The sequence below is a fragment of the Hippocampus zosterae genome, chromosome 2 (assembly GCF_025434085.1).
Source record: "Hippocampus zosterae strain Florida chromosome 2, ASM2543408v3, whole genome shotgun sequence".
Classification (NCBI taxonomy): Eukaryota; Metazoa; Chordata; class Actinopteri; order Syngnathiformes; family Syngnathidae; genus Hippocampus; species Hippocampus zosterae.
Genome location: NC_067452.1, coordinates 33,270,081 through 33,295,761, shown reverse-complemented (window position 1 = coordinate 33,295,761; position 25,681 = coordinate 33,270,081). Strand labels below are relative to the sequence as shown.

The window sequence follows — 25,681 nt, the reverse complement described above, 5'->3', positions numbered from 1 at the left end:
GTGTGTTACTTATTAATGCATCTGTCTCTTTTTAGCGCAATTGTCTGATGACCTATTCTGAGCCGATTCCTTTTGCTCGGGTTTATATCCGTTTTCGCAAATATTGTACCAATGCGTCGTCCATTTCCTGTGAATGATTTGTCCTAATTAATCCGCCAGAGACGTTCCTTTTTCCGCATTCATTGTTCCTTGCCTCTACCTCGCCATTTTATAATGGCTGAATAATCTTTCCAATAAATTTGAGGAAGAATCTGCGCTTGGGTTGGATATTTCGCTGCTGTTTCTTGAATGATTGTAGGGAATGCGGTGAGTGTATCTCTGGACGTTCCCAACTCCTCTTACCGTTCCATTGTCACATGAATAAAAATAGTTATTAGTTGACGGGATGTTTTTCTTGCTATTGTAATCGTTACTGCTAAGGTGTGGTTACTCAACAATCAATCGTCCACTCATCTTTCATTCCGCCCATCCTTTGTAATTGTGTTCAGGCACGAGCAATTCGATTTCTCTTTGCTGATATTAATATCACAGGATTGTTCCCTTTTATCCCCCCCCATCATTTGGTACTTCCTGCTGCGGTTACACAACATAGTCCAATTCCAACAACAACAACAATTCCGATTTTTGGCACGATTTGGAAATGCATCATTGCAATTTGAAGAGAAAAAAAAAAACAAACCCCCATCAAATCTGCTCTCAGGTTGAAATGTGACCTCTTGGACATATCAAATATGTGGCGATATCTGTCAATGCAAGTCTAGCGTGACCAGAACATAATGAGTCATCAGCACAAATATTTCCGATATTATAAATCTAGCCTCGGATCCTCGGATGTGGCTGTTCGCTCACTCGTTTTAGAGTCAACAAACCTTGGATGCAACAGCACTGATGTTGTTGTTACTATTTTGGGTTGGGCATTGCTGTCCATTTTTTCCTACTCTGATCTGAAAATTCACGGCACGGCGTCATGTGTATCGCAAAACTCTTTTTTTTTTTTTTCTCAGCCAAGGCATGTCGCTCGTTTTTGCTTTTGCTACTCTGCAGCTGCTCTGTTTTGTGGCGTGCGCACCACTGCTCTTGAGAGGTTTCAGTCTAAGCACAGCAACGTATTCATTGGCAGCCCACGGCCTAATCAGCCGGAGCGCAATCATTGTCAACCCAATTGTGTTCCTCTTGACCTCCCACACGGAGGGAAACGGCACTGGCTGTTCCATAGTCGCCACCCCAATTACTGCAGCGGTAATGGTGATAAAGAAGGCTCAAATGAAAATGACTGATTGACAAGGACGCGCACTGCTCGTAATGGGATTCGAAGCAAGGTTACGGTAATCGTGTGAGCGGCCTCTGTGGTGCAGCGGGATTCGAAACACTGACCAGGTATTCCGTGATATACACACCACTCCCCCCCACCCCTCTCCCCATCTGTATCCCGCCCTAATGTGCATCTAAGCAGCGTCCTCATGGGGCACCTCGAGCTCAACCCCGTTGTTCGACTTCTGCTGCAGTGTCAAGGGGCGTGTGTGTGTTTAACAGGGCTTTTATGCCGATGTGAGCCGCCACTGACGGCCGCGCTCTCACTCTCGCTCTCTTTTTCTCGTGACAGCTGTGGGATCAGAACAAAAAGCTGTCAATTTCTAAAGCAGACGCCTGCCTTATCCTTCTTTCACACTCGCGCGCACACACACACACACACACGTGCGCTCTACGAAAGGCTGAATTAAGAAATAACCATGCCAAAAATCGGCACTCAAAGCCTATTTTTAGCTGATTTATCATCCATCGGGTTACATTATCGAGGAACAAACCTCACATATGTGCCACGTTTACGAGGAATGGTATTTTCATTCTTGAATTTTGGAAACAGAGTGGCTCTTTGTGTCAGCTCAGAGCTCCCTTTTGTTGTCTGACAACATTAACGGAGGCATAATTAATTGACCTTGGCAGCTCCAGCGGCAGGTGCCGACTTCGACAGGATGCAGCGCTTCCCGTTGAGCGCTCAGCTCATTTTTTCCCTTTTGTTTGTTTGGGTTTTTTTTTCTGTACCTGCACATATCGGACCCCTGTGGGATACGTGCGTGGCATATTACCAGCCTGCGCCTGAGGGGGCGCACACCCCAATTTGATTCTGCCTCCCCAAGCCTGCCCAGGCCACTGCGGAACAAAGCTCACTGCCCCCGTCCGTTTTCTACTCTCTGTGGCAATTTATTAAAGCGAAGGCGAAGCTTTTACCTCGTGCCCCAGTGTTTAGATTTTTTGGCACCAGCCGATGCTTTCGTGAAAAATAAAAGACCCGACAGTGTTCCGCAGAACTCCGCAGCGCGTTGCATCTGTATTTACTGCGTCACTCGCCCTGTCTCTGCAAAGGGAGGAGGAGGAGGAGGAGAACACGGAGGACAGGCTGCTGCATTCATGTGTCTTTACGTTGACGTGTTTCATCCGGGAAAGAGGCAGTGGACAGACGGTGGAGAGTGAAGATGTCAATCAGCCCTTTTCTATTGCGCTAGTCCGGCTCACTATATTACTCACATAAAAACTAGTGAAGGAAGGTGTTATTGCTGCTCTTGACATCCCCCCCCCGTCCTTACTAGAAGAGAGCAGGACAGTTTTTGTTTGCTGGCTCAGTCGAGGCATTTTTTTGCTGAGATGAATTGACTTTTAGTCTTCGTAGGTCTCTTTTTATTCACGTGTAAATTCACTTGATGAAATGGTTGTTACCTAGCGTTTGGATTGCCGTTTCGGTCCAATAATAATATTGACGACTAATCAATGATCCCAGAAATTATTTTTGATAATTCATTAATCGGTTTCAATTAAATTTGTCCGAATGCTTGGAATTTCGGCTTCTCAACGGTAAATATTCACCTCATTTCTCTGGTTTTCCACAAAAGCAGACAGATTGCATCAAATTAAAACGATTGCTTGTGCTTTGAAAACAGCGCTCAACATTTTGCATATTTTCTGATGTTATGAACTAAATCAGTAACAGAATCATTGCTTGCAATTTATACACTGCCAATTTGAAATACTGTCCTGTTTTTTAATTGAAGGATGGGATGTTTTTTTTAAACCTGATATATTGATTAATCGGCAAAATAATCAACAGATTCATTGATTAGCAAGATAATTGTTAGTTGCAGCCCTAAAAGGCTGGTAAAATCATTATTTTCACAAGTGTTCCCCTCTGGCAATTTTTCTTTTCAATTGAAATTGCTTTCATTACAAAAATCAAAACCGAGACAAACTACTCTTAGTAGGCTCAAGAGCATTTCATGTTAACTTCCTCATTATTTCCTTCTGCTTGAATTAACTCCGCAAGGAGTCACCCTCCTTCAGGGTCACCCTCTCAATCCGCCGACAAAAAAAAACAAAACTCATTAACCTAACTGGTTTGTATTGATTCCACTGATGCACTGTAATTGCAGTATCTCGAGTTTTCGGCAGTGGAACCTCTAAGGTCAAAGGCCGTCTTTTTCAGGGTCAAACTGTTGCCAGCATAGATAAATACAGTTAAACAACGGAGCTCTGGCAAGATTGTAACTATAAAATGAACTATGGGTCCCAAAACGCTGTAATATCTTTTTGGACTCGTCTTAAATCACATGACAAGTTACATTTTTGGTGAGTTGATTTTGAAAAACAATACACCAAAAGTGCCAATGTACATGCAGATGCTGCAAAGACTATCCGTAACTTCCGCTAGCAACCAAGGATGACGCTTACTCCATTCCAACGATCTTAGTCCATTTGTCAAGATTTATTGCTTTAACGTGCTTCTTTGACACCAGCTACTAATAACATTTAATGATAATACATCAGACTGGCGTAGCGGTTTCATTTTTATTTATTTATTTTTTAATAATGCCGGTTTTTTTTTTTGGTCCACTTAATGAGGCCATTGTTGCCATCTTTTGGCAGCTTAAGACATTAGAGCAAGATCACCAAATCACTTATAGGTGAGTTTCCCCAGCAAATTGCTGAGGATAGTTTCCACAAAAAGTGTGAAATGAAGTTAATCACTGTTTCCTCGAGGCGAATGATACATCTAATCGATGTGTCAGCGCTGGACTCATTTCTATCAGTGCCGGCCAGAAATCGACACATTATTTTACCCTTTTATTTTGTTATTCCAGTTTTAATCAACTTTTGTTAGGTTTTTTTTTTTTTGCTCGGGAATATCTTTTATGGTCAGCGCTGGGCATTTATATCAACCATGCAACATGGACCATGGTGGAGAGGAAGAAGAGATTATTATTATTATTATTATTTTTAAAGACAAAGCAATGTTTTTGTTTGTGTGGAAATTCTTTGGATTTTCCAAGAAAGGATGTTTTTTTTTGTATCGACAGGCTTTGCAAACGCCGGGTGAAATGTAACAGGAACATGCCAATTTGCCGACACATCTCAACCGGCGCCACATCATCACAAATAACAACAAACCAACAACAACAACAACAGCGGCAGCTACCGTGCAACGGTAGCGAGACAGCCCAGGAAGCTGTTGCTGCCTCATTTGTTCCAAAACCCGATCTTAAATCTCATACTAGAAGAATTTTTTCTTGGGTATGCACATGCTGTGCACCAATCAGTCAGAAAATACAGTAGACCAATTCTGAGAGATGCCAATATCTTGCGCACTTTGTGCAACAGTAGAGCCACGATGTTGGCTTCTGAAAATTAAACTAAATTGCAAGTTGCGCGTCCTTCTCAGTGTGAAAGCCTTTATTTATACAATCCCGGTTCAAGTGTTGTTTCAAGCAACCAGCTGTCTGTCATGTTCATGCACCTTCATGTCGTTGCCTGTGGTGACAAGAAGACTAATGCATTCATGGCACCGCCACGGTCAGAAGCATTGCTTTACCTTTGCTTAATTGAGGAGAAACTCCCCTGACGCCTGCTTAGTACTGCATCAGCTTGGCGAGCAGCTCAAGTCTAGCCCTTTGGAGCCGAGGCCACCCAACCTTGACAGAGAAATAAAACAAGCCAAGACCAGAACTCGGGGACTACTGGCGGAGGGGGAGGGGACTTGTGGGGATGATTTAATAATGTTGATGAGCTATTACAGCAACCTTCACTCTGGCTCGCATGTGCTTTCTCTGTCATCGCGTTCTACATGGAGAGATAGACAGCCCTGACTCAGTGCCTGAAGGTGTATTCAGATGGGCCTGCTAAATATTTCAGAGGCTGAAGAGAGAGAAAAAAGAATTGCGCGCAAAAGTGAGAGCGCGGGGAGCAAAGAAAATCTGTGCTGAGGGTTTTGACATATGCTGTGGAGGGAGGTTAGAGATGTGGAGTCAAGGGCAGGCTTGTAATTGGGTGACATCAGAATATTGTCAGGGTTGTGTGTCTGTATGCGTGTGTGTGTGTGTGTGTGTGCGTGTCTGTGTGTCTTTGAATACTGTAAAGCAGGGTACACGCATACTGATTTTTACCATTTTAACTGTTTTGAAATTGTGGCCAATCTCACACATGACGAGAGAATTTTTTTCCCCACGTTTTCTTGCTTATAGTAGAGAAGATGGCCCCATTACACTCAAAAACTCCCCTTTATGTATTTTTTTGGATCAGTAAAATTATATTAGCTTCCATTAATTTTTTTATCAATCTGTTTTTGTAGAAACCCATAAATATCTGACTACCAATACTCTTTGAAATTCCTCTTTCTGCTTCGCAATATAACCCCTCCCCCCTTTCCCATGCATTGGTGGGAGCTGGATACAATTTGTCCATTCAGAATCATTGTACATTTTCTTCAAAAACGGCGATCAATTGGCACCAAAATTTACGTGGACATTACACTTTACACGATTTGGGTTTTTGAAGTCGATTAGCGATCAGGTTTGGAAAAACAAAACAACAACAAAAAAAACTATCCTCAAACATTGATTCGATCAGAAGATGGAATTATAAAAAAAAAATCTATTAAAACAACTTGTATATTTTGAGTGAGTGTTCAGTCCACCTCTTTAGTCCCCAACGGCAAGACTTGAGAGCATGACAGGTTAGTGACAGGTTAGGTTCAGGTTAGTGACAGGACATTTGCAATGTCAGGTGCAGAGAAAGAGAAGGAGACGGAGACGGGTCGGACGAGCTGGTGGTGAGACGGGCGAGCAAAAGAGAGCTTCACTCACTGATAGTTATTACCCAGCCATTACCGTCTGGTCTCCCAATGCACACCGCTGCTTTTTATTCAAAAGGCTTCACTCATACATGGATTTATTTAATGTGCCGTCACTGTCTTTTTTTATATTCATTCGACCTCGGCGTGTTTTGTTTTCCATTTTAGACTAGTTCATCATAGCTTAAATACTCCTTGACAACAACCCGCCGCCCTGGCCGCTTTTCAAAACACAACTTCAGGGTGGAGAGGGATTAAAACAATTTCAACATTCACCTCATTCGGGTTTCTGCGTTTTTTGTCAGCTGTTAGCGGGGGTGTTTTTCTTTTTTTTTCCCCCCAAATAATTTCATTCATAGCGCCACAACGTGTAATTTATACCAGAACGCATTCATATGCAGTGTTTGTTTTGCAGCGTTCCGCTCTGCGCGTTCCACAGTAGCACTGCGGCTTTGTTGTGTTGCTTTTGCAGCTTCACCTGTTTTATGAAGCCGCTGTTGGACTGCTACAAAAATCTTGACAAATTCCCTGGCGGCATTTATTATTCCACTCAGGTGTACTTGTATTTAAAATGCTAATTAGGTCGATAGCAATGCGTTGTTGTCTTTCTGCAGCCGTTTTGGTACTGTGGTAGCAGTACAGTTGGACAGCGCTCAAGAGAAATGAGTCGTACAAACGAATACAAGGAACAATTGATGGAATTCAGCCGAGGTCAGATCCGTGTGCGCCAACTTAAACTGCCGTTTGGTGTACCACTGAATTCATTTGTTAGGAAAATATCATTTTTGTGGTGTGCTGATTGAGAAATCTCGGTCTCAGTGGCCGGCATCTAACGGTTTATTTGTGTTGTATAGTCCCGTAGAATTCTGAACTGGAACTCAAGGTTTTCTAACAAATCTGTTGTGTGAGCACTGCACTTTTCTTTGACTTGGATGTGAGACATGTTCTTGGCATACCAAATGAGCTGAACAATAGAGCCGCTCACAAATCTGGGAGTTTAATGTGCTGACAGGAGTAAACTGCTTTTGAGGTATTTTTCCCCCCTGCTTTTTATGAAGCTGGCTTTTCTGTAACACACCAATGAATTCAAAGCGGTGAACCACACTTGAGGAGAACCAGCTGTTTTTTCATCCTGGCATGTGGTTGTATAGTAGAAGACGACGACGAGCTTTGTTTGAGAAAAGATGTGTTTTGAGTTCTTTCTCTTTTACTGCTTTGATTGCATTCAAAACAAATTTATGGACTTTTTCCATTGTAAAGAGGCCCAAATTATCCGACTTTCCTTTACTGTTCCACTTTTCATCACCTTTTGTTGGGAGGTCAGAGTCATGCAGAATGGTCAACTTGGCATTCTATGTAAAACAACAAAAAATAAATACCATATTCAATCTTCAAAAAACGTCGCTAATAATTTTCATGCTTACCGTTTTGGCCCGAATATAAGATGGTGTTTTTTGCATTGAAATAAGAGGAATAAAGTGGGGGTCGTCTTATATTCGGGGTCTAGACATTATACACATTCATGACGCTAGATGGCGCCAGATACCATTGAAGCGAATGCTGAACTTGACTTGACAGGCCAAAGTGAAACCCTGTCACAAAGAATAAAAATCAAAATAGCGGTAGCACGAAGAAGAAAAATAAAAATAGGGGTAAGAAGCAAAAGAGAAGAAAATAATAAAAGAGATCACAGAAAATGGAGAAATGTCGTGACAATCTGGAGAAAAGTGGGTCGAAGATCGGCCAAGTTAATCGGCAGCTGAGGAGAAGTTATCATGTAATTTACATTTCAAAAACCAGAAGCCATTCATTCACGAATGTGATTGCACTTTAGATTTGAATGAGGCAAAATAACATGCTCTTTCTCTTAAATATATTGTTATTATCATTGGTTTCAGATCTACTGTAATTTTTTATGTTTAAAAATTAATTTGGTGTAAAAAGTATTTTTTCAAACTTGAATCTTGAAAAAGAGGGGGTCGTCTTATAATCAGGGCCGTCTTATATTCGGGCCAGTATGGCAATATTAATATTTTCCTTTCTTAGACATTATGACGGTCATAATGTTCTTTGGCAAAATATCACAATAATCTCCTCTTGAATGTTATCCCTCACCTCTTCTCAAAGGCTTCGCCGATAATCATACCTGCTATGACCCACTGATATTTTCTCCATCTTTCAGGCAGCCTTGAGTCCCTCTCAGCTGCTGTGCACTCCCCCGGGTTCATCTGCAGTACCTCAAACTGAGATGGAGTGAGGCCATTATTCCAGTATATGTCTGGATTGGCAACACTCCCACAGGCACTCTGCAAAACATTTGTAACTGGGCAAACGCGCACATAGTCGGCCAAGTATTCATGTCATCGTGCACATCCTCCAAGTGCGACCACACACAGACATCAAACGTGATTGTGTTGTCATCACAGTATTTAAAAAAAAACAATTATAAGAGCCAGTTGTGGGGACTGCCTTTTTTCTCCTCCATAGATTGGGTCAGAGATGACTTGAAATTACAGCTGGTGCTCCCATCAAGGCCAGCGGTGGATCTCAAAGTGCACCGTGTTAACCCGCTCACCCACACCCTCACTGATAGCAGCCCAGCGAGCACACAGCCATTTTGTCGCACCTCAAGGACCCCCAATAGCCCCGCACCCACCCCTACTGCGTATGAGCAATAGATGAGGTGCCATTAAGTGAATTTGCTGTTATTTCCCCTGGCTCTCAGCTGAAGATGTCAAACCTCTGCCATTGAGGCAGCCAAGGATGACAGTCGGCAAACACACATAGTGACACCAAAGCGTGCGCACACACGCACACACACACCCCCACACACATACACGGACACACACACACACACACACACACACACACACACACACACACACACACACATGGTCCGCCTTTATTCTTTTGTGTAATTTCTCAAATTGCTTGGGCATGTGCTAAATAGACCCAGGTCTCGTCAGAGGGGAAGAAAAAAAACAAACATTTGGTTGCTTGAAATGTGATTACAGTGAACTTTAACACATTCGTTCAAAGAATTATGTCGAAGGTTTGATTGCTTTATAGTTAAACTGGCTACACTTGAGCAATTAACAAGGCTTTTGTCTCATTTACAACATCAACAAAATTTCAATGAGTAGAATGCGCAAAGTAGGCTTGAAACATTTTTCTCACTAATGCCCACACCAGCACATTCTTATCGTATAAAAGAGGCAGCATGATTCTCACCGAGCGATTCGTCACGGTTCCTCTTTTTGTATTACAAATCACCTCTCCGCCTATTGCTCCCTCTCCTCTCGAAATCATTTCCTTACCCATGTGCGACTGGCCTCTCTTGCTGTGATTCTGATACTTCATAACAGTGGGAGGAAATTGAGCTGACCTTGAGGCTGCCGAGACCCTTTTCTAATGCTGATGTATGGGCCTGTGGTCGCAGGCGGGCAGTAAGTGAGAGTCATGTTTTTATTTGCCCGGGTGCGTGGCCCCAGTGTCAGGACGCATAACAAGGTTCATTTCTCGGCCACTCAGGTTGGCTCCATGCCACGCAATTCCAGTCCAATAGGTACAACTTAGCCAAATGTGTCTTTGTATACAGAGATAAGTGGCATCATGCTGCCTCAAGGATTTGGATAGCCGCCGAGGGCCACTACTTCTCAATAGTCGGACGCGTGAAGCTACAGCAGCATTCTTAGTTGTGTTCTCCGCTTTTCCCATTTGGAACTTCCAAGCTTCTTTTTCCCATAGAAGCATTTGCGGTACCTTGATTTATGAGTTTATTTGCTCCATGACCCCACTTGTAACTGTATACCAAGTTCGCCCTGGACCGAGCCAGCCAAATTGTGCTCATTGGCGGTTTGTGCATTGATGACGCGAGCCAGTGATGAGCTGCTAGAACGCTGTGAATGGCACCACACATTGGCCGGGGACACACACCGTATTTTCCGCACTATAAGACGCACCTAAAATCGTTCAATTTTCCCCAAAAACGAGAGTGCGCCCTGTAATCCGATACACCTTTTTTATGGTGTTACAGTCTCTTTATATTCCCCATTGAGTTGTTTCCCTGTTAGTGCGTTCCTATGCCATCTAGTGGTGATTATTAGCAAGAACCAATTGTAACACCAAAAAGGGTTCTGCCCTAGTTGACATGTACAGTAGATTCGCCAACACACACTCAAGCAGACAACTACTTGGTAAGCTCTGCACAGCCATCTTGAAACGAAGGAAATACCAAAAGTATAGTTAACTTCCAATTAAACGAAGGAAGAAGGAGACAAGCAAGACGTCTCAGGATATTTACCCCCTTCTGGATTTGAGCCCATGAGGTTTGTGTGCCTTTTTGTTGAATCAGTTGTCTTCATAACTTTTGTCATTTATTGTTTTGTAACACCATTTCTATTCATATTTCATGTCGGGGTTTGTGACCAGTTCTAATGGCTTTGCTAGAGCTGCAGCGGTTGTGAGGGCCCGTATTGTATGACTAGTTTGTTGATCTCTATATGTGGTCTGTGTATCCGAAGGGTTAAATGCCGAGGTCAAACACTGTGCATGTATGAACAAGGCAACAACAGTGGTCTTAATCTGACAGAGGGGGGCTTTGAATAGAAATATCAATACCATTCATCCTTGTCGCCATAAGTAAGGATGGTGGTAGACCAAACACCAGGATTAGCCCAGCGGAGAGAAGAGCCTCATTAAAATTTGATTCATATGTTTGTATGACATTGCTCAAGGGCTACTGTTAGACAATGGACGACGAATTAGTTCACAGATTATTTATTTGGAATTAACGCAACCTTACGTCACCGTTGGCTGTTCTTGACATCATATTATCCGCCCCCTACCCCATCCCACTCTGAAGATGGCCCATCTTCTTCTCATCAGTAGCATTGTGCTCATCATCACAATCAGCTACCTTCTAACAGAATCAGTCTGCTCTCAAATGACAGAAATAGATGGGGCGGGGGCGGGGGGCGCTAATGATTGAAGCCAGAGGAGTTAATATCTGTTCAATATAACGCAATCCATTACGACAGCTTTGCCCCCACCCCCCACCCCCTCCACACCTCCAGCTCTGCTATGGATTTCTATTTTTGTTTGTGGTTTCTGTTTAAAAAGTACAAGAGGTTAATTAACATCCATAGAAGACAGTATTCAGCTCGACGTCTGCAAATCCATGTTGCCAATGTGTGTGCTGTTTCAACATGATGTTTTGGTTGTTACAAGTTGATTGAACAAGTATGAATGAATGCTCGACATTCTAAGCACACTGCAGCCCAGGGACACAATAGGTTACTAATAAGATATGGCAGGACCTTATTAGGGGTGCTTTGTACAACTTACTCAGTGTGCATATGCATCTGCATTCCACACCAATAAATGAAATTGCTCATTTTCAATAAAAAAAATATGCCACTGATGATGCGTTTATTGATTTTACGTCTTATTGTTTCATTGGCCGTGGCTTTGTATGCTCACTTATTTTAATAACCTCATTAAACTCTCTTTACGGATTCCTCCCAACACATAAAAATGTCAAACGTGATTTTCCCAGACGGCATAAATCAGAGCGCATTATTCCAAATCAAATCTCACCGCATGCGGCTGAAGCTAATGTGCTGTGATGGTATTACGATATGGATATTCCTCCGCCCGTCTGCGCCGCAGTGTTTTGTCTTCAGTTCTTCAAGCATGCATATTTAACAGAAGCGCACTGGCGCAGGACCGTGTGCAAGTGGAAACACTCGCTGCACATTAATGTGGTTGGACAAACACAAGAATGATTCGATGGCAGCATGTCTGCGTGGTGCGAGAAGACGTTAAAACGGGTGTTATTGTAATTTGGATCTTGGGTTTGTTGGACAGCGTGTTTTGTATTCTGGAGTGAATAGAGAGGCGTGTATGGAGTTATCTTCACTTCTCTCTGATGGTGTGTGGGTGGGATGCATTCACAGTCTATTCTTCAACAATGACTTTATTTAAAATAGTTCAATACAGTAATAGACACTGGTGTTTTCTTGTCATTGATTTTGGCACATTGTAGGACCAGACAGTCGATCTGTTTACATGGCATTATTGACTTATTGGGTGAGTCTGACTGGACTGGACTTTTGTGATGCATGTACACCATGGTTTGTTGGGCGTTGTTGTGACTTAGTCAGGGAATGCTTGCAGCAAATACCATCAATTAAAAAAAAAAAATTAATTGACCCCCCCCCCTAAGAATGGTTTTAATTGTGTTATTGTTATTAGTTCTAACTAAAAATATACCCCGCAGTAACAATTATTCTGACCATTGATTATGTTTCTATTAATTGATAATCAGATTTAAAAATGTTTTTTTTCTTTTCATATCAGTCCTGTGATCAAAAACAGGACACAATTTCTAATTCACTGAGCCGGAAGGGCATGAACGTACTGATGATTCACTTAATCTGTTTGGTCAATAATGTCAGAAAGTAGGGAAGAAATGTTAGCACTGGCCAAAGTTTTATAAATAAAGAAATATATATATATATATATATATATACACACACATAGTGAAACTTCTCTACAATGAAACCTACATGGGCGAAATACCCCCAGTGTGAAAAAATCTTAATGCATTAACACCATTCCCACTTTCCTGCCCCCCATACAAGAAAATAACCTCTGTTGCATTATACAAAATCTTTTTTTTCTGCTCTTGCCTCATGACAAAATTCACTACAACAAAGACTAATCCATCAGCGACACCTACTGCTTCATGCGGAAATGACAACAGCAACCACCACACTGGTTTACAGAAATCCCTCGTTTATTGCGGTTAATGGGGACCAAAAACACCCGCGATAAACGAAAATTCGCGAAGTAGCGACCAATTAACTTAAATACAGTTTTAAATTAAGTCCGAAAAAAGTCCGCAAACAGTCCGGGAGACGCTGCAAAACATCAGCGAGTCACATAGAGCAACATATACAGTAATGTACTCCATGTATGCGATGCACCGAATCCGCGATAAACGAACCGCGAAATACCGAGGAATCACTGTACACATGCGCAGTCGTCCAGGAAATATTTGTTATTATTAGTTTCAGACGCAGCAAGAATGTGGCATTGCTAAAATGGCTCCAAAATTTACAGCTAAAAATTTTTAGGCCATAGCATCGCCTTTAAGTGAACGCGCACCAAAACATGTCAGAGATGCCGAAACAAGCTGCAAAGTTTGATAACAGTTGACTGTACTGTCATCTTAACTGTCTTCATTTTTTAAAATTTACACTTATCTTAACAAAACCTATAAGCTAATGGTGGTTACATAAGAGCGGGAGCTGGCTGGTGCGATACGCCGTGATTTCCACATGATCCGATGAGTCAACTAATCGTGACTACTATCGGTGAATATTCATTTGAGGCAGCCCTAGAAGACAGCCACAAGCACGTTTTTAGCGTGTGTGAAGTCATGCTGGTCTCGTGATGTGAGGCGGCTTCCTTCCTAAGGGCTGTGTTGGTCAAGCGGGAGGGAGGATTTCAGTCTGGGATTTTGGGATTGTTGTGTCAAAAAGGTCTCCCAGCAGCAGAGCGAATCACAGCATGTGTGTGTTTGTGCGCTAGCTTTGAAATTCATAGACTGAGCCCATCTGAAATCTAAGAGAGAAATGGCCACAGTTTATCAGTTGCATCACGTTGTCTTTCACCCCCAACGTGCTCACATCGTAATCGTCATCAAACCACAGTGCCCAAAAGTTAAATTCTTGCGTCTGTCCGTAGAATATCAGGATGCCCATTTCGAGGGCCGTTGACATTTTTGGCAGTGACTCTTTTACGACTTGTGAAATGAGCCGTTTGTTGTAAGAATGGTGCTGCTTGACTTGCCTCTAGACTAGAGAGGAGCAGATTAAAGAAGGGAGAGCCATTTTAGGATTTTAGTGCCAATAAACGCTCCCAAACCAAAATCTCCGTATAACATTACAGGTTACACTTTGTTGCTGATGTTTAACCCTGATGCTGTTTGTAAATAACATTTTCTTTTCATCTGGTTTATGTTGGTAATTCTTCTCATAATTTAATATGTTTTGTTGGTTGATGGAAGCAGTGAATTTCACTGCTGTGGGATCAATGAACTTATCTTCCCCGTAATGTTGGATGGCCGCGATATCTGTCATGGTGGAAATCCCAGTGTTGCAAAATCAATGTGGGTTATTCATATACGGTTCTAATCCTCAGATTTACTGCCATTTAATCTGTAGTTACGGCACGGTGCTGATGGTTTTAATGGCATCAAACAGCTGTCTCTGCTCAGCCATGCGACTTAGGTTGCACCTGGTGACCATTAAACCTTGGCACCAGGAGGCAAGTTTAATTTTTCCTTTTCAGGTAGTCATCATTGCAGCAGGAATATTAAGTATTACAATGTTGTGATGCATTTAAAGTAAAAGTCTGGAAAAAAAAAAGATCTTGGCTTCTAATATTTTCCAAACGTTAATTGGCAGCGCAAAGCATACAAATTACAACAATGTTAGATGTGAACATCAATTTCTGGAAAGTGAAAAAGTGGCCTTGTAAGCACTTCATTTAAATTCTGACATCTCATGACCCCACCCACAGAGTGAACAACAGTCACTTCATTCACTAAGTAGCTAATTCAGTCACTCGGCGCACACATAAAATAGATGAATGGGTAAATTGCTAAGTAGCAAACTAGCTTCTCGCTCACCTAAATGGACACAAAAAATATGGTCAGTCATGAAAGCGACCAACCCAATTTATGTGCTTGTTGGAAGTATTTAATTTTTTTTGTTACTATGCCATGTCTTTTCGTGTGATTTTTGTTAAATAGGATAAAATAATGCTGCAGTTAAGGATAGTGGTAAGTCGGGCTTCTTCCACTTAAGTGTGACGTCACTCAACAATGGCGACCCACGGAAATATAGACTGAGTGGTAAAACATCATTTATAAGATTCAAAATCTATATTTTGCTTGATTTATTATTATATTCCTTTAGTGATCCGGAATAACAAAATGTGATTTATACGGACTCTGTAATGTACGCCAATATCTATCTGCATAAAGTTATTTGGTGAAATGAAAGAAATGCGGGCGGCCCCTGGTGGTCGTGTGGTTAGCCGTCGACCTCACAGTGCAGAAGTCATAGGTTCGATTCCAGCGCCGGCCTCCCCGTGTGGAGTTTGCATGCCTGTGCGGGTTTTCTCTGGGTACTCCGGTTTCCTCCCACATTCCCAAAACGTGCTTGGCAGGTTAATGAGACACTCCGTAGGTGTGAGCGTGGATGGTTGTTCGTCTCTGTGCGTGCCTGCGATTTGCTGGCAACTGGTTCAGGGTGTTCCCCGCCTACTGCTCGAAAACAGCTAGGATAGGAAAAAGCGAATCAGAAAATGGATAAATGAAATGCTTTGAACACAAGGGTGCGCGGGATTCAATTTTCGGTTCTCTTTCGCACCTGTATGTACAGTAATCCCCACTGTTTATTCACATTTCACAATTTATAAATTTACCAATTCATGTTTTTTTTTCCCTTTGGAATTGCTGAAAAATCTTTTGCGCTTTTTCTGGTCTTTCTCAAATGCTTTGTTTGCCACAAAATGCTGCCAAAGGCAATTGTAAATAGTAATCTGTGTCAAGGCAATGCATCATTGAGAACTTTGTATGAGTCTTGGCCGTACACATGTCCATGTGCGCTTATGGTGCATTTATTTTTTCAAATTCACATCTCATGAAGGCATTTTTTTTTTCCGGGTAAGGGTGATGTGAAACGGAGTGCACCAGCAGAGGCGCTCATGATTCATTTTTAACTACGGTAGTTTGTTGTCTAAAGATGATGTCATCTATGCGACCTTGAACAACACCTACGCTCGTCCAACTCCTCCACCACTGGCACAGAAATAGAACTTGAAACCATTTAGAGAGTCTCTTATGATGGGATAAAAATTGAATTACATGATTTTTTTTTCTTTAAGCATATATATGTCTAGTTTCCACACATTTGCAATTGTAAAACTCAGAAATTGCTTGACTCGATCGAGCATAGCCACCCCAAGTCAGCGCCGTCAATTGTGAATGCTTGTCATGATTGTGTGTACTGTACTTGTAATTGTGTTTCTTTTCTCTTTGGCAATGCCGTACAACAGCACAATTCACACTTGGCATGTGCTCCAGCACAATGCGGAGATGAAGACGAAGAGAGAAAAGCGCGATCGTTTTTATTCCCAGGCATATTTGCAAATTTAAAAGTAAGAGGACCATTCTTTGCGAGTATATATCAGGAGACGTGTTGCATCAGAAGCAGAGCATGAATAATATCAAACGGCAGCATTTTGCACTCGCAAGTATCCAGGGATTTCCGCCTTGTTTTCTTCAAGCTTTGCAGTCAATAAATAATTGGATAAGAGGAACCCAGCTGCATACCCTCCTTACATAGAAAAAGACGAAAGCTAAAAAGCCAAGGCGTGAACCTGCTAATATTCATGAGTTACGGGTGCAAAAGTTACTGTATAAATATTGTGGTTGATACTCATATATTGGATGAAATCCGTTGGTTCCCTGAAGATTACTAAAATATTACCAAGGATTTGATTGGCATTTCAATGAGAGTTAATCAAGACAATTGCCACGCGCCCTTCTACACACACACACACACACATGCGCGCACACGCGTTTTGTCCGTGCCGTGGGAACTGCTTAAATTGCACCGCTTAACATTGAAATGTAAGAGATTGCTGTGTGTCTTTGGTTGAAATTCAGAGAACGTCTCAGCTTGCGGACGCCGAATGTGAAATGTCAACGTTATTGAACAGGTGCTGCGAGGCAGGCAGTGCTGTGATGTTTTTATTTCCAAGCTCTTGTCGAGTGAGGCGCAGAAGAGAGGGCTCAGGGGAAAATGGTGGGAGGAACAAGGGTGAGGGGTCTGCATGTATGTGTGTGCGTGTGTGCTTTCATTTGGTGTGTTGCGGGTGAGTGCCGAGATCTGCGTTTATTGAGTCGTGGGAAATGACCACTGGTTCCGAATACATTTTCCCGATGGGCAATATGAACCAAGATTGCTATTTATTGTTTGCACATCCATGTTCACCACGCAGCGTGCGACCAAATATGGCCGCCGACCTCACCCGTGCATCCGCGACGAGCTGCTGTCACCTCATTTTGTGCCATTTTTCGCATCATTCATGTAAAAACGTCCCTCCCACTTGTCCTCTGTGTGTCTGTTTTCCGTCTGTGTTTCTCTTGCAGACTGTCAGTTTGTCAATACTTGTTGAGAGCCAGAGAGCTTGGAGGTGAATGCAGTCAAGGTTAGTCAACAATGCCTCATGACACGATAGTGCGCTGACTAACGCTGCCCCTGCCCCGAAGAAATGTTTCTATTCTTGCCCGTTGGAACTTTTTGATAGCTTTCTCTACCTGTCTCTGGTGCTGTCAGCCATGTTGCTTCCTGTGATCATCATCATTACCCCATATTCTCCCAACCACTGCTGTTGCGGTCTTCGCTACCGCTTGAAATGTACATGCTCAAGCTTTGTGTCTGAATGGATTAACGCTGATCTCACAGCATGACACACACTGTGCCGGCCCCTCTCACGCACAGTAGGTGTCTTTGTCATAGCCGTTCCATGTTGCAGGTTTCCGTCCAGTGTTATTTGGTCAAAGCCCCGGACGTTAAAGAGAAAAAAAATCAATATCGCCACTCGACGAGAGCAGTGACTCGTAACCGATGCCGGCCGTTTTCAAAGCAGAGTTCCCCATGCTGCCAAACGTTTTAGAGCATTTTGACTGATCTTTCAAGTTGAGAATTGTTTTCGAGCTTGATCTTTTCAGCAGTACAGCATGGGTTGGTTTCACCAAATACACTCGTGTCTGAATACAAAGCACAGTGAAACTCCTCTATAACAAAACCTACATGTGAAAAAATACGCTCTAGTGTGAAAAAATCTTCATGCGTTGAAGCCATTCTCTGTTTTCTGCTTCCCCCTACAACGAAAAATCCCCTTGTTGCGTAATACAAAATCCTTTTCTCCACCCTTGCCTCGCAATGAGGTTCACTACAACGAAAACAAGCCTTACGCAAAAGTCAAATCCAACCCTGAGCCTGCCTCAACCACCGTTACTGCTTAGCTTTGACATGGTGACAGCAACCACCACACTGGCTTACACATGTGCAGTAGTACAGGAAGTATTTGTTCATGTTAACACGTGGTTAGAAATGTAACTCGTTGTTTCATACACAGCACGAACGTTGCATTGGTTGCTATAAAACAGCTACAAAACGGACGTTTGTACACCAAGGCTCTTCACAAGGAGTTAAGAAAAGAAAAGCTTTAACACTTGAAGACAGGATAAAAGTCATAAAGATGAAAGATGGCGGAAGCAAAGTAAAAGACATTCTGGAAGTAATTGATGTAAGTGAAAGTGAATGCTGATCGTAAATGTTACCATTTCATTCCCTTTTTTTTTTCTTTCTAGGCTGGCTATATGAAGTGTCAAATAAGTGTATGCTCATACGTATGCGCTATTGGAATAAAAATTAAAAGTACACGTATACATTTTTTGTGTGCGTTTGTGTTTACGTCCGAGATTGAATTTGCTCTCGTGAAAAGTCCCCTGTTGTGAAAAATTTCTGCCGGCAAACATGATTTCGTTGTAGAGGAGTTCTACTGAATTATTCTCGGATTTCAAAATTTAATATTTATTCAGCGATGAAAAGTCTAACAATTTTTTTTGTCAAATACAAATTGATGTAAATATTTTGTGAAATTTAAGCCTCTTGCATTTTCATTGGCCTCAGCACATCCGCGCCGTCCCGCTGCCTATGTGTTCATGAGCACGACGCAGCAGAGGCCTCTCCTTCCCGTTCCACGGCATCCGTCTTTCCCCTCAATCCGTCCTCTATATTCTGTGTGCTGATTTAAGGAGCTCACGCAGCGCCAAGCTTTTTCTGTCGATTCCCCGCTGCTCTTATTACATTGACTGTGAGCATGCGGCTTGTTAGGTTACTGTGTGTCTCAACACTGTTACTCTATCTCCTCCGTGTATCTCTCTCCAACTCTATCGCTCTCTCTTGCACACACGCGTGCACATGCACATTAACGCACGCAGTAACTGTTAGGTCCTTCATGCATTATGCAAAGTATGTTCATCCGCATAAGCAATTTGCAGTTTCCGCTTCACCACTTCAGAACAACATAATGTTAAAACATACCTGCGGGGTATCTATAGTGTGTGCGTGTGTGCGTGTGTGCGTGCGTGCGTGTGCGCAAATGCGTCGATGCTCCATTTATTTAGTCCAAGCTGTCAGCGTAGAAAGCAGGATTATCACAAATGACGCTATACACATTGTTCTCCAAATTTTAAAAAACATTTAGCGACTACGGAAGGACTATAAATCATATCATCTTATTTTTCTATTTGGACAATGACAGAGTTGTTGTTGTTTTTAACTCATTCAGTACCAGCCAATTCTGGACCAAGTTTGAAAAGACATTTAATCACGTCTTTGGGAGTGAATGAGTTCAGCACCACGCAGGATTAGAAAGGGGAACAAGCCATCTCGACATGATTTAAATGTAGACTTTCAGTCTTTAATTTAAAACAAAGAATTGACCAATTTGAAATTACTGTGCAACTATTTCATGCCGAGTACTTCCAGGGGCTCAAAGGTATTTGGAACTCAAAAGAATTTACTGGGACAGTTATGGTACATGCTCTTGTTCATTTTTAAAATCCATCGATTTGAGAACACTATTTCCCTCCACAACATCTAGGGCTGCAAGTGACGAGTATTTTACTAATTGATTCATCTGTCGGCGAGTTTGTCAATTAATTGATGAATGGGAAAACAATTTCTATCCATTTATACATTATTTTAAATTAACAGTGTCAAAATTGCACAAATAAATTAATACAGATTCACTGACTGATTTTGTCCGCGACATGTCAGAAATTAGGCAATGTAGTATTCTCCACATTCATTTAACCGACTGAAGCGGGTGGAATGGACCATTCAGAGAATTAGGAAACTGGAATATTTTGAATGCTTGAATGGCAACAGTTGGAGTCACATGTTATTTTGTCTGTGTGTGGTTTTATCTCAGTTAACGCACACGGAGAAGTGCTGTCAGAAGACAGGAAGTATTTAAGGAGACGCATGAAAAGCGCAACAAGACGGAACTAAACATCAGCCCCAAGTCTTTCTGACAGGCAAAATAGTTGATCTTTGCAGTGCAAGCAATTGGTTTATTTTGATTCAACGCAAAGATTCAGTCTGCTTTCATTGAGGTCTACGGAAAATGAGTCGCTGCGATGTTACATGTTCTGGAAAGTGCTTTGTTACACCTGCAGCTGTTGCGAAAGTGCGATATTGAGAAAGATGTATTGCTGAGAAGCTGAAACTGAGTATTTGCACCGGCTTGTTGTTCGCATGACGGAGCCATGCAGTGAAGATCGTTTAAAATAAATCTACCACAAACTATGATCCTGAAACACTTTGATATTATTTTAAACTTGCATCACCTTCAAAAATGAATGTCTCACCGATAATTTAGGTTTTTTTTTAAGTAACGTGTGCAAGTTTGATGCCTTTGCAACAAAAAATGCAATTGTCATACAAAACCTCAACATTAGTTCGCGTGGGCTTGATAATAGCCACTTAGTGGTTGAACGTTTCTCCTCCCCGTCATATAAAGATCAAGATGCACTACGTTTATATTCTGCCTTGACACCAATTACTACTTGAAGGTGATATAACAATGTAACATTTGAGGTGTGTGACAGAAAGAGGATAAAAATATCCGAGAGCTGCAACTAGGTGAGTTTTTAGTTAATAACTGACAATACGTTCCACATGGGGGCAGGGGGGTGGGTTAATAGAGAACTGCGAATAGGCAGAAGGTTCACTGTACTCTGGCTAATGAGCAAGCTTTGCAGGCTCCCACCTTTCACATTCACCTCTGTTTTGTAGCTCGAAAACACTCCCAAGGGAATAGATTTGGCTTTGCTCGCAGAGCTGCTGCCCAGCTGTTTTTTTTCCTCCCACAGCGGAGAGGTTGATTTTTAACACTGCAGGGGTCAAGGCCAAAGCACAGCAAAGTGGCTCCTCTTGACCTCAGCACTAATATCCAAACTGGCTGCTCAGACAATTTTTACCCGATCTCTCCTGTGAAAAATTGTCTAATCTGGTAACAAAGTCTCAGTGAGTCGCCTTTGTGCCATCTCTCTGAATAACACTTTTTTTCCCCCTCTCCGTACTGACACACTGACTGCACGCTGGATTTCCAGATTACTTCTGTCTGTTGATTGTCATGACAGATGGTGAGGGGGAGAAAAAAAAGCACATGAGCTGGTAAACAGGCCTTGAAGGATTTGAAATCCTGTTCCTCGAACCTATAAAGGCTGTGCATATTCCACTTAACACTATCTGTAAAATTTTGAGCTGTATCACTCATGCTATAAGCAGCTGAGTATAACTGGCATGGAGTAATTGATTTTGGAAAAAGTACTGCTAGCTTGGGGAGCTATTCATTTACACTTTGACTTTCACAATAAAGATATCTCGCCGTATCTCGTAGATAGATGATAATGTTCAGCTCGGAGTTAAACTAAATGTCAGACTGGGAGCTATTCCTTAATCTTAACATATTTTAGTAGCCAGTATGTAAGACACATCCTTCATTGCGAACTCCTACCGGAATAATAAATGTGTTGAATAAACACTTCCTCCGGCAGTGCCAGTCAAAGTCAAGCGTTATCCTTGTGAAGGGAGAGTATTTGGATTTCATTATATTGTATGAGTGGCCACAATTTTGTAGCTGGTGGATGTACTGACACACACACGCACACACACACTTTATTTTATTTAGCGTTGACATGAAGCTGCAGCTGTAGTCTTTGTCCATAGGGTGGCAGTATATGGAGGCTCAGCAGATGAGCGTACAACCATACAGGAAACACCCTCAACATGAGTACCCTTCTTTATCGCTTCCCTGATCTTGCGCTTGGTCTGCTATGCTCACGCCCCAACACAGTTTCAGCCAGAACTAATCCACTCCGGGTTAAGTATCTGGCCTATGTATTGTTTCGTTGTCTTGCTCTTTCTCTTTCTCACTTTCTTTGTCTTTCTCGTTCTCTCTCTTTTCTCTCTCCGTCTCTCTCTCCTGAAATACATTGTCCATTCCTTACAGACTGCTGTGTGTGTGCAGGCATGGTGGCCCGAACAGCTCCTTTTTATTCCAATGAATGAGGTCCAGTGTTGCTTGCCGAATCAGACAGATGGACGGTCCGTGGTAGAACTTGAAGAATGCCTGTGAGAAATCTGAATGTCGAAATGCGTAATTCGATGGTGGAGATTTTACATGTTCAAGTGAGGTCCCATTGTATATACTGTATATATATCAAATCGCATTTGCTTGCAGTCTGAATGTGGTCTTGGTGACATAGGCTACTATGGAAACTGCTAGGGGCAGCATTGTTCTGTGTGGCAGTTTTGTAGAAAAGGAGTGTAGAATATTCCGAGAGAAATTGTCCCATTCCATCAATGAAATACTGTATTTAATAATGGGCAGGGGAGGGAGGGGATAATTAACTGATTGTTAAAAAGTTCACTGCGAAACACAGTTTTCATTTGTGCTTTGCTGTCATATTGAGTTGCGTGTAATGTCCATGTAAGATGATGTTGACCACTGACAAACGTACATTCGAACTGGGGTTTAAAAAATCAAAAGCGGAAACAAAAGTCGTCCCTCTTCTGAACTGCAGCCATATGGAATAAGACTTACCTACAGCAGAATCACGTTCACCGAATGGCTCTTATGATTGACTTTGCCTCCCTTGAGTAACTTGGCAAAGACATGAGACATATGCAGCCTGCAAAAGTCTCTTTAGTTTCCGTCGTGTTTGCAAGGCAGCCAAATGGAAGTGTGAATAGCTTTGTAAACAAGATATCTGTGTGAGTCGAGACCTTGCACTGATTGCCTGGAGGGAAAATACCATTCCTTGGCTTTACTTGCCGTTTCGCTGCTAATGCTCATAAATTAAGGTTCTGTCATGATTAGAAGCTGTCTCTCTGGATACCTTCCAGTGGACATCTTGATTATCGCTCAGCCTTTTGTCTCCTCCTCAATAAGACCGCTCACAGATACTTGCATATCCATACTTAGTCTACTGCCGTATTTAGTGCTGTAATTTCCTTGAGCTTTCAGAAGATTGCAAATCTTTTTTTTAAATGCTTTCCTTTTTCTCAACTACCCCGAGGCTATCTGTGTTTTAATTAGTGGCATAAAACCCCGTTTTCTTGTATGATTCTCGACCCATGATGACTAAAAGAGCCTTTTTATTGAAGAAAAAAAAAAGCGTTGCAGAGAAAGGATTGGAGCTATCGGCGGTTGCTGTCAGAAGTTGAAGCAGCAGTCAGTCACACGGGCTTTGTTCTTTCATGGTAGACTATGTGCGGTTGAGATTGTCTTTGCTTTAAACATTCCATCTGGAAAAGCTCCGTTGAAGTTTGTAATTTAAGCGAGCCACTCTGTCGAATGGTAAAATTGCCCTCGCGTATTATATTCCGGCGTCGTCATTCCACTGCAAAGATTTAGTCGTGTGTTAAAGTCCTCCTCAAGTGCACCTCCTTCCGCCATAAAGCAAACCTACCTCTCACTTTACAAGTCGGTTCCTCTTACTCAAGCACCCCCACACCTACCTTCGCAACTTGTCGGCTCATCCCTGGTGAATGTATTAAATGAAGTTACAAGATAGGAGTACTTAAGAGGCCAGGGCCTCTGAGGTTTCTCCCAAAGCTTGGCTCACTCATCCATGTCTGTTTTCTTCCCCTCTTGTTTCAGCTACTGGTTCACTGATTTGTGTTTCTGAGGTCTTGCTTTGCCTCTGAGTGGCTTGTTGTGTGGAGCAATCAGGCTAAAGCAAACACAGTGCATGTGTTTGTGTGTCTGTTGATTGTGTCCACCGCTGCTTCTGTTAAGCGTTTACATGTATTTTTAATGAGCGCAAGTGGCGACAGACTCCTATAAAGCAAAACAATGAGTCATGTAGCTTGACTTTTGAGTTTTATGTGATATCCAGGTCAATTCTTACTAAGTATTCGTGTAAAGAGAGGATTTTGAATGGATCCAGTTTACTAAGAAAAACATTGTCAGCCATGAATGTCTTAAGATCCTTTTGGTAAAATCGCCACACGAGGGTAGCCGATACCAGCATAAGTAACGCTGGGTATCAACCCGATACCGACACCTGATATCGAAACACGCCCATTCCCAACAAAGAAATACTTCACAGAACCAATTATTTTGTAGCAAACCCATCCATCCATTTTCAACACCACTTACTCTGAAACAGGGTCACAGAGGGTCCTGGAGCCTATTCCAGCTGACTTCGGGCGAAACGTTCACTATAACCTGAACTAGTCGCCAGTCAGCCGCAGGGCAACATATCGAGACAAACAACCGTTGACACCCGCATCCACACCGTCACCGAGTGGCAACCCGCACTCATTTCCTCAGAGTGTACCACCACTTTACCAATGACTAACCAAAGTCACATCTTACAAGCATGGTGTAATAATGTTGAGTGTTGAAATTAATTTCCTTCTTTGCAATGAGTAAGCATTTTTGGTTCCGCTTGGATTGACGGTATTCTAGGAGGAGGTGCTCATGGGAGGAAAAAGGGATTGCGATGGATTATTTGAATGCTGAACAGAACTGAATAGACGCACTCAGCTTCCCAGATACATGCTTGGGCCTGTAGAATGTGGACTGCTTCTCTTGTAACTTGCACCGGTTGTCTCCTTTCATTATCGGTTAATGGTGCCCAACTTGACAGAGCTATGCGATAAACAGAGGAGCTGTGAAATCCTGGAGGTGGAGTTCTCGTCGGCCCGATAATGGGATCTCATCCGCCAGGGGAGGGGGAACTGGCGCCCGTGAGCCGATCCAGCTTTGCTGAACAAAGCCGTCGTGGAGGCATTTGCCACTCCTTTCCTTCTGCCAGGCCAACCTGAAGAGCCACTTAAAGATGAGCCAGCACCACCCAATGTTCTGTAGTGTTGGTTTCAGCTCTTTCCACGACAGCGGTCACCACAGTGGTTCACCTATTTAAAAGTTAGCTTCTCCGACATGAATTTATTCCCCGGAAAAATCCCCCAAAATGCAGGTGTAGGGTGTCATAAATCATGCATAAAAAGGGAGATTATGGAAGTGTAGTGTAGCCGCGGCGCGTGTGTGCGTGTGAGACATTTTATTAGATCGTGGGTCATTGAGTAACATCCTGTCTACGCTAGCACTAATTCAACTATGGGAATGGCCCTGAATCCGTCTAATAGAAGAACATAGAGAACACATGCAGTTTGAGTGTGTTTGTTGTTTGGAAGAGACCCAAATTCTGCAAACCAAAACATTTTTTTGTGAAATTGTGCTTTATTCTTTATTCTTGCTTCCCCCTCTTATGACTTGATTTTATGAGAATTACATTTAAGGCGAATAATGACGGACGGATTTTTCTCCAAAGAATTTTGACTTGTCATTTTTAAGACCGTAGTTGCATTTAATCTAGCGCCCACCCCAACCCCTCCC

At 42.4% G+C, this 25,681-nt stretch overlaps 1 protein-coding gene across 2 annotated transcripts in view; it reads left to right on the top strand.

Annotated features, from left to right (window-relative positions):
* The window catches only part of rerea (arginine-glutamic acid dipeptide (RE) repeats a), a 154,669-nt gene that overhangs the window by 24,776 nt on the left and 104,212 nt on the right, over positions 1–25,681 (top strand). Inside the window, exon 2 of one of the 2 annotated variants that reach the window (XM_052059694.1) lies at positions 17,346–17,404. The exons of the other annotated variant lie outside the window; for it this stretch is intronic. The gene's annotated coding sequence lies outside the window, so the exon portion shown is untranslated. The remainder of the gene's footprint in view (positions 1–17,345; positions 17,405–25,681) is intronic. 2 annotated transcript variants of the gene reach the window in all.